At 33.5% G+C, this 10,705-nt stretch overlaps 1 protein-coding gene across 1 annotated transcript in view; it reads right to left on the minus strand.

The window, feature by feature from the left end:
* Nucleotides 1-2,323, minus strand: part of LOC134857103 (alpha-soluble NSF attachment protein-like) — a 396,564-nt gene extending 394,241 nt beyond the window's left edge. The window contains exon 1 of the mRNA XM_063873505.1: nucleotides 2,320-2,323. The gene's annotated coding sequence lies outside the window, so the exon portion shown is untranslated. The remainder of the gene's footprint in view (nucleotides 1-2,319) is intronic.
* Between the last annotated feature and the right edge of the window lie 8,382 nt (nucleotides 2,324-10,705).

The following is a 10,705-nucleotide window of genomic DNA, read 5'->3' on the forward strand; positions in this document are numbered from 1 at the left end:
ACACGGACAGAAAAATAGTACATTTTCAAGTCTTTGCCGATTCTGTACATCAAGCAGAACTTGAAAGATATCAAGGACATATAAAACTAGATGAAAAATACCCATACAACGGAGCACACAGAAGATTAACTTATGACATACACGATAAACACTGGATACCACCCATTGGAATAAATAATCCCTCAAACTGCAAAGCAGACACAAAAAAATAAAGGATATCAAGAAATAATGTTTTTCGATTGGAAAATACAACTCGAAAAAGTACAACTCACACGAGATTTATCAGACAACACAATGCTCTATCAAGGAATTAGATTACCTTGCAAAAACGATCAAGGTTATTGTGACCCTACAACACGGACACAAGCAACAATTGTTTGGTTTCCCGAAGATACATGCACAACATTTCAAGTAGCGAAAATACACGCTCGAATGATAAAATTTCACGAAAAATATTTTATAGAATCCATTCCGAAAACAAAGTATTGATTTTAGAAATATCCATAAAATAGAAAATAAATTAACACGTTTCCAATTATACCAAGAAACAGAAATTGCATGCGAATACAGAAACCCACTTTACAAAACACAATATTCTGAAATATTAGTTGAATACGAAAAAGGTTTCAACTTGACCACTGAAAAAATAAAATTTGACCCTTATGCCACAGGTCACCCTCTAAACGAAGGAACATCATACAACCAGTTAACTTTCAAAAAAGCACAGGTCAACCTGGTGGAAAACTAAAGCCACATGACAGTAGAAGCACACGTTTAAAAGAACTATCACTAATGAATAACACCTATTTTGGTAATATCCACTAAGATATTCACTTAGATATGGAGTTAGACTACACAATTAGCCGAATTTTTCAAGAAATGTCACTCTCCGAATTAGAAACACTTCACCATTTATGCGAATTAGAACGTACACAAATCCTACAATCACTCGCACTAGCAGTATTAAAAATACCCTGCGCAGGATACTTATTGTCAGCAAATAGATCAAATTTTCTTGACTACGAATGAAATTTTTTATGGTTTTATACTTGTACCAAAATTTTTTTTTAAGATAAACGTTGTTATAAAAGAATCCCTATATTCTATAAAAATAAAGTACATTTTGTTGACACACTTTCAAGACGAACATATTTTTGGGATACCGCAGTCCCATGTGGATCAGAAAATAGCCACAACGTAGTACAATTGAATCCTGATGAAGACAAATATTATCTCCTTACTCCATACCCTACGTTAATGCAACACCTCAAAAAATTTTCACCCGAAAGCATCAGAGCTATTGCTCGTAACCCAAATATTGATTTACAATCAATTGGAATATATTCTAAATCAGATATCCAACACCACATTAAAACACAACAATTCCAAGAATTATTAACACAAATGAACACTATACAAAGACAGTCAATTGATCAAAATTTAAGAAAACTTGCCAAAACCGCAGGATTTGCAGATATTTATACACAAGATTATAGCGGATATTTTAAAGACATTAAAGACTATATATATTTAAACGGTGAAAAATACAGACCACAAGATATTTCACCTATAAATATTTTCAGTTTTGTCACCCTTAAAAATGAAATTCTAGTTTTTCTAGGATGGCCCTATTACATCTTAGAAAAAAATAACTATCTTATACGCAATATTTAACTTTATAGGATTTCTTTTCTCACTCTTAAAAGGAATCTATAAGACATGCGCTATACACACACAAGTAAATAGACAAGCAAGTGTAGCACGCATACTGTTTGCAGGATTTTTTTGAATTTTTCATCATCAATAAACAAAATACTTCTAGACGCACAAATAAAAGAATATAACACAAAAATAGCGACAAGACAGAACACTTACGACGAAGAACATAATAATATAGAAGTAACACCTACCGCACCACAGTTGCCACCCCTACTACAAAACCATCCATTATCATTAGTCCCACGTAATTTCCGAAACCTAGCAATAACAAATAACTCAAATTTTAGACCAAATATACCACAAAGTCCCATACAGCATATCATGACACATCATTCACAAGATGATAATACATACAAACAATTTATAGAACAACCCCATACCAACACTTTTTAGTCTCAAAATAATCATTTTTTAGCCCACGATGAGCCGACAACTTGGATCCCTACACCACTCAAATTCCCACCCAGCCAACCTCCAAACTCCAATTCTAATAATCCCACTTTTTGCTTTCCCACCACCCGATTTTCCGATTATTAATATATCATCAAGCACGAATTCTGATACTAACTCAGATATTTCAGTTTTTTACTCTATCTCACAATTTAATAAGCCTAATGTAGAAACCCCTGACAAATTTGCAGACTCCGAACCATCTCCATCAAATTATACTCAGACCAACTCCTCCATTTTTTTTAAAAACCCCTTTTTCAACCAATCCCATCAAACCATCCACTCCCATCCGTTTCCACTCCTTCTTATGCTTCGCAAGTGACCCCAACCTATTCTCCACTTCATTCCGACAGATCATATAATAATTCCCCAGATACCCCCCAAATTTCCCAGGAATTTGATAATTTTATTACCCTACAACAACAGTTAATACACCCTAACACCCTCACAATACATCAACTTTCATCCAAAATAGAATCCTCAAACCCACCTACTCCTATACCCTACCCTCCTCAGCTTCAACTGCATCGTTAGCACAATCATCCACATCCACCGAAACACCTAGTAGCACTAACCGAGCTTATCGCACTTTTAAAAAAAAATTCCCGAAACCGCAAAAAATTCCAGAAACATCTGTCTGAAAATATTTTCAAAACTTTCAAACTTCTGCCGGTTTGACAACGCAAAAAAGTTAGAATGAAGGATATCAATGAGCTTATATCTAGATACTATTGTCAGTAGTACCTAAGACAAACTTTACTTCTGAAGTCCCAACGTTAGCAACGGAACCATTCAGTATCCAAACAAGACTATTAAAAGTTTTTGATAACGCAAAAGTCGTTCGAATGAACAATATCGGTAAGCCTAAACCTAGAAACTAGAGAACTTGCGAGGGCATACGAACTCACAAAACATTAGTTCTAATAGATGAATACTTTGACAAAAATTAAACTTCAATTTTTTTTATCAAACCTACACATAAAAAATTCCCATTGATGGGTCTATTAAATCCTTTCTATAAAATCATTGGTATTTGAAAAAACTTCTCGAAAAAAATCCCATTAATAGGTATATTAGTTTCTTCCTATGAAAATCATTGGTATTGACACATGTGCTAAGTTGTATAACTGCTTAATAGGCGTAATAGTTTAATTTTAATTTATTATGATATCTTTCTTTATTATCAATTGTTTTAATAACCAACTGGTTCTTTTTGAATTGACACTTCGGTAAGAAAGTCATCGTAAGACAATCTTTTTGGAAAACGAAACTTCCAAAACAGTTTTATTGATATTGGGATACGTAAAAAAAACCAGCTGCAATAACGACAACAAATTTGGTTTTTTATGTACAACTAATCACTTGCCCTGATTGGAGCTTTTTTCCGGTTAGCAATTTCGCTGCTTTTTTTAGGACAATTTTACGCCCCTTTTTGTCCCGACTTTCGATACGAAAGTAACGGAATATTTGTGCTCGGGTGGTTTTTTTTCTTCAGACAAATTTCGACTTTTTAACTAGCCATTTTCGACGGAATTTTTTTTATATAATTCAAAGCTATTGTTGTCTTGAGCTCAAATTAGAAAAGATATTTCACCTGTGATCGTTTTTCGTAAAGTTATAGGGGTTTAAAGATTGCCATTTTGGCCAATTTGGGACAATTAACGCGCGATATATTTCGCGCTATTAACGCGTAAGCGTAGATTTAATCCGTCTTAGAAATCGTTCCAAGTTGGTTGAAGGAAGCTTGTTTGCCATAATTGATTTGTTACTAGAAGCGAAATTTATCACTTTGTACTTTATATGACGTGTGGGAGGGGGGGGGGGGGGGTGATTTTCACAAAAAATCTCAACTTTTTTCTAAAAAAAGTCTTTTTCATTTTATCTTCTTTTTTACATTCAATTTTTTCATGTTATTACTGCTCCATAAACCTTAAAAGGCAGTCGGAACATTCAGGGCTTTGCCTTGATACGAGCAGTCTTGTTGACATTTCAAATCTACAGATCAATTTTTATTCTGGGTTTGTTTGTTCTTTGTGGTTAAATGTTTTTGATTTATATATTGATTCTAGTTTATGCGCGTAGAATACTGCAAAGCCTTTGAAATTTCACATTTTTTCAAACGCATCCTGATATTTAAAATGCTTTTATAGAATTCGAAGCAACAGAAAAAGTATAATTTCAATTTCAAATATTGATTTCTATAATTATGGATTTCTGAATTTAATTTTTTGCCTCTAATAAATTAATCAACTTATTTTCAAAGCTTCAAATTAATGACAAGATGAAGAAGAGCTTCGCACCTCTTTCAATACAACACAAGGAGACAAGCCTAATGAGCAACAAAAACTACATCATCAATACATAAAACAAAAACGAAAAACAAACGAATCCAGAAGTGATTAGGCACACGCCCGTTGGGTCAAATCACAATGGTCTTAGGAAAACAGAGGCTATAGTCGAAGTTTTTAGACCCCACCTTCTGAAGTTGACAAAACAAAATAACGTTGTTTTTGACCTTCAAGCAGCAGTATAAGGTGCAAAAATTATGAAAATTAGGCCGAACTATTCAATCCGAATAAACATTTGAGACAAAAAAGTAACAAGACTGCTCGTATCAGGGCGAAGTCCTGAATTTTCCGACTGCCCTTCAAGGTTTATGGAGCAGTATTAACATTAAAAAGTCAATGAAATAGAACAAAATGAGAAAAAAAATTTTCTAAAATTTAAAATTTTTAATGAAAATTATCCCCCCACACGCCATATAAAGTACAAAAGGATAGATTTCGCTCCATGTAACAAATCAATTATGGCAAATAAGCTTCTTTCAACCAATTTGGAACGATTTCTAACATGGATTAAATCTCCACTTACGCGTTAATAGCGCCAAATATATCGCGCGTTAATTGTCTCAAATTGATCATAATGGAAATCTTTAAACCCCCATAACTTTACGAAAATCATCACAGGTAAAATATCTTTTCAAATTTGAGCTCAGGACAACAATACCTTTCGAATGATATAAAAAGATTCCGTCAAAAATGGCTGGTTAAAAAGTCGAAATTTGTCTGAAGAAAAAAAACCCACCCCGAGCACAAATATTCCGTTACTTTCGTATCGAAAGTCGGAACAATAAATAGAATGTTATGTAAAACACTAGCTTACATGACGAAATCAAAAAACTTTCCAACTATTGTAACTTCCTTTCAATCATTTTTGAAAAATTCTATGTTGTGGAAAAAAGCCGATGAAAATTAAGCGGACAAACGATAAATTTTTCAATTTCAAAATGTTAACTGGGAAAAAACATATATTGCAATTTGATAAAGTTTGCTAATCGCACGACTGTTACTAACTGGAAAATCTTAAAAATTCGATTTGAGAAACAAACAATTTTCCAGGTGAAAATGAAGAGTATCAAAACTCATCTTTGAAAATCGATTTTTCAAAATTTTAACAAGCTATAATAATTAAGTATAATACCTGAGAACCTTTAACTTACTTAGTCATTATCATCTGCCCGTAGTCTGGGAACTCTAAAAAAAGAAACATACCTTGCAAATAAATATGCATGGCAATTTTCCCTTCATACTGACTCCACATACAGAAAGAGAGAAGATTCAGAGCCAATCCCGCCCACCCTAAGAAGAAAGTGACCGTCATTATTGCCCTCGAAGCAGTGACGTTGTGGCAGTTCATCTCACCGTTGTTATCATCCGTGTACTCCATTTGTTAGAAATTACTAAATAGTTGCGCTTATTAGGATCGGTTGTGGATTTAGGGAGAGATCGTACATCTTCCTCTCAGCGTTTCGAACACCTGCCACTCTTGCCCCCCCCCCCCCCAAGGATAACTTCCTTTTCAGGTCGACTCACTTTAAAATTACTCTGAAACACTATTGGCAGCTATGAAATCTTCAAAAAAGTTCCCTAAAAATATAAATTAAGATTGAATTCAGCAAAACTGCTCATATAATAACTGAGCATGTTTGTTTTCAAAAATCCTTTTATTGGGGTTAGTTAGCGGCATATCTGATTACTTACACTTTTTTCCAAGTTTTAAGTCTTTCCCTTTTTGGAAATTTTTTAAAAACGATGTATAAACCTTTAAGCCTACTTTCCATTAATTTTGCATGCACTCGTGCAATTTTCATAGGCAAAACCAGCAATCGCCGCTGCGAAAATTTTAAAAGCACTGATCACACCAGAACAGAAATAAGTACAGAAAAAATTCAAATATTTTTTGTAGTAGAATGTATAATCTATATTTCTTGCAAATGAAAAGCAAATCCATTTTGCTGAATTCATGCATAATGAATTCAAACCTTGTAAGAAACTTGCAAGAAAAAAGTGAAAATAATTTTTCTTGGGTAAGATTTGGAAGAAATCGAGCACGATTTGCATTCCGACAACATTGCGGTTGTTGCAAAGTTTCATAAATAAATAAGTACTTTCTCCGCTTGAAAAAGTGCTCTCTATGCTTTGGTTTTGCGTAAACTTACCGTTAAAATAAAATTGATAACTTATTTTAATAAATATATGATGATTACTTTGATATCAAGTGGCTTCTATTCGCGCATTCATATTTGACGTCTGTCGCAATACCAATGTCGCTTAGGCTGCTATGTTAAGCTTAACATCTTAATTCATTTCTTCGCTGCAAAACCCGATACAAACCCAGCAATGTTAAACAATTTGATTACCGAAACGTTTCTAAGCTCCAGTTTGATAACGCTTGCTAATCTCAAGCGCAAGCATTCTCTTTAATTTTAACTACCTCAAATCATCAACTTTGTGGTGTTTTTTTTCTGCCTTTTTGGATAACGTATTCATGAATTCCTTAAAAAGAAAAAATATTTAGACCAACAATAAATGTTGCCAGAAAATTAAAATTCTTTATTAACTTCAAAATTAAAATTACGTTTAAAAAAACTGTTTTCAGACTGAAAAAACCTACAGCAGCTAAGTAAAAAACGGTTAAGCTATTTACCTTGAAAAACATTGCAACCAAAAAAAAATTCTGAAAATCGCGTTAGCTTTGTTTATGTGGATCTTGTTAACTATTTACCCCCCCCCCCCTTTTTGGACCTTGTTAACTATTCCATCCCCCCCCCCCCTATGCATTATGCATATTATTTTTGACAACCATTTCTGTATAAAATATGCATTTCAAAAATGTTAACAACTAAGTTTTCATTTTCGCGCATTCGTATTTGTATTACTCACTATTTTTAAAATACCCACGTATAAATTTTAAACATATATATTTTCTGAAAATTGTTTTAAAGCTATTGAAAATGGGGCCGCCAAAGTTGAATTTCTGAAAATCGAAATAGGGGGAAATATTTAACAAGATCCATTTCTGTCTGTCTGTCAGCCGTAAATAGTCTGTGGATGCAACCAGACTCTCACAAGCAATGTCTCCAAAATACGCTTCTTAACATTGTTTCAACGTTCACTATTTCAAAAAATTTACATATTTCGGCAATTAAAATTTGTTTGTCTATGTTTTAATTGAAAAAAAAAAAATGTTTCTCAAGATAGACATGAACTTGCTTTTTTAATCAGTTTTTTCGGGTTTAAGTTCGACATCAACCTCTCGAAAATTTCGAGCCAAAGCAGAGTAGACAAAAAAATTGTCCCGACATGTCTTAACAGCGATTCTCGCGCAATTTTTTATGCATCCTAGTCAAGAGATAAAAACCAACTAAATAGAACTTTGGTTTCTATTACTCAAAAAAAAGATAGTTAGGCAATGGAAAAACTTGTGCTAAAGCAAAAGTTTATTGGCTTTAAATTATGAAATAATGTTATTTTCATTCGACCTTCAAACTTAATTATCGTTTTGGAAATTCTAGCAATCAAATTGAAAATCGATTCCTTCAATCGCTTGTTCGGCCTATTTGCTAGCTAAAACTGTTGCTGTATACTGATAAGTGCCATATTTCATTTTCTGCACGTTTTTTAAACAAAAAAGGACAATCATTGACACAGGTGAAGCTCTGCAAGAAACGAGAAAGAAGCAAGAAGAATATCTTTAAAACACGTTTTTCTTAAACTGGGTTGACTGTAGACAGAAAAGATTAAGATAAGCCACTTAAAAAGCAGAATTTTTTTGGCGCAGTTTACTTTGATAAATTCGGGCCCAAAATTTACCCTTCAGTCGATCATTTTTGCTTTTTTAGTCATTTAAAAACTGCACAAAAACTACCCGATCCATTGGTGACACAACGAGGCCAAAGTGAGTCTCTTACGTATCCAAACAAAAATTCAATATGAGATAGTCTTCTTAGTTTTGAAGAAAAAATTTGTTTCCGGAAAACTACAAAAACATTTGGTATACATTTGAAACTCAAGCAGAATAGTTTTTGAAATAATTATATAGCGCCGCATCAAAAATAAAGAAAAATAAAAAATGAATGCGAACGTGGTTATATCTTCAGTTTATCGATAGATAATTAGACCACCGAATTTTTTATCTAGAACGAAAGTTGTTTGCATTAAATTTGGATGGAATGGGTTAAATTACATATTTTGCAGAGAAATGAGAATTATTTTGAAAAAAAACTTGAAATAAAAATATTCAAACTTTGTCTGTTGGCTGAAAATTAAGAAAACTTCAACAATTTTTTTAGGCTAAATATTTACCGGAAAAAAAATCTGTCGACTTCAGTAATTTCCTTACTCCTTCCGACTATTTCTTTATAGTAAAACATCGACCCCCTTTGAAATTTAGAAAAAATACGATTTTTTTAAGAAAGAAAAAAGCCCCCTAAAAATCAAGCAAAATTTAATCACACCAAACTTTTTTCTAGAGGAACTGTACAAAATCTCTCTGGTTTTAAATGTTTATTTACACTCTTCATTAACGCTAGTGGACGAGCTAAAAAAGTTTTCCAAGTCCATTGAAATTTTTTTTTCAAATCCATGGAGATCTTTTACCAAAGTTACGTTTTAACAATTATGCTGGACAGCTCCCTATAATCTGTTCTTTTAATTGAACCCTTGATCTCAGATTTGCCAGGGTTGTTTTGAAAAGTCCGAAAAATGTGGTTCAATGTGTCCAACACTGGACACTTGCCACGTCCAAAAGGGACTATCAAGAAACTAAAGGAGCATCCAGTGATGCAGCTGAAAATCTTACAACCCGTTCATTCGATTGAACTTGAACTTCAAAATTGACAGGGTAGTTTTGGATAAAAATGGACAAAGTCCAAAAAGTGAGACAAAAGTCGAAAATTAGACAATCCCAAATCCATAGCGGTTTCCGCATCAGTATGAAGAATAAATCGCTGACTCTAGGGCTTATGCGGTGATGGTCCGTATAATCAACTCTTTCAATTGAACCTTTAATTCAGATTTGGCAGCCTCCTGAAAAAAGGGGGAAATACGAAAAAAAGTTCAAACTCTCAAAAACTGAATTTTTCCCAAGCCCATAGCGGTTCATCAAAAACAAAAAAAGAATCCTGTTCAAATTAGGGAAAATTTACTTTGCATGGGCAAGGGAGCTCCCAAAATAAGTTTTTCCATTTTAAAAATTTTCTTAGAATCGGCAGACTTGTTTTGGCGAAAGGGAACAGAGCTGTTTTTTCAAAATTTTGCCTGCGTCGCTGAAATTTTGGCCGAAACAGGGTCTTTAGAGTGCTTTGGGAGAGATCAGACAGAATATCAATTGGGTTGACCTAAAAAAAAGGTCGACATATTTTCAAAATTTTTTTGAAAATCCACCCCCTCCCCCCCACGATAAAATCCTAGATTTGCCCATGATTCCAGGTGAGATCTCTCAAACTTGTTTTTTCTTGAACCCTTTCAAAGGTTTAGAAAATGGTTTAATAGATCCTCAGCCACTGGAACTGAAGGATAGCCACTAAGTCCTGAGAAAACAAAAAAAACTTTTCGATTATATCAAAACTAAGCTCCAAAACGTTGTCTAGAAAGATGTTCTATTTGCTGAAAATACGTTCAAAAACACATTCGACGGCGTTTAAGGAAAATTCAAAAACAATTATCGAGCGAAAACAAAATTGTTGTCAAGAAACACTTTCAACTATAAATTTGAACAATGTTTTTAACTCTAAGAGTTTCCGGAGCAAAGCATTTAAATTATAGTTCCCTCGAAAGACGCAAAAATTTGGTTACTAAGCCAATAAAAATTAAGCCGAAATCATTAAGCCGAAAAAATTTTTAAGCGAAAAACGAAAAAGAAATTATACGAAGTCAACGCTAGTAGAATAACAAATTGCAGGAGTAAACGAAATCATAAAACGCACCTACAATAAAAACTGCATACAGCAAAAAAAAATCTAAGATGTGGCAACTAAGCCGACAAAGCATAAGCAGACAAATACTAAGCTGACAATTTCTTCGAAACGGAATATTTACCGTTTGAAAACAAATCAGGTCCTCGTCAGATTCGAACACGGGACATTTGTCGTCCCATGCGTATTCCTTGCCTTCAAACTTTAATTAGTATACGAAAAATTCCATTGATAACATCCGATCCTGCCCATGTTCGAACACTCTTATTTTTTCGCGGGTCT

The sequence above is a fragment of the Symsagittifera roscoffensis genome, chromosome 1 (assembly GCF_963678635.1).
Source record: "Symsagittifera roscoffensis chromosome 1, txSymRosc1.1, whole genome shotgun sequence".
Lineage (NCBI taxonomy): Eukaryota > Metazoa > Xenacoelomorpha > Acoela > Convolutidae > Symsagittifera > Symsagittifera roscoffensis.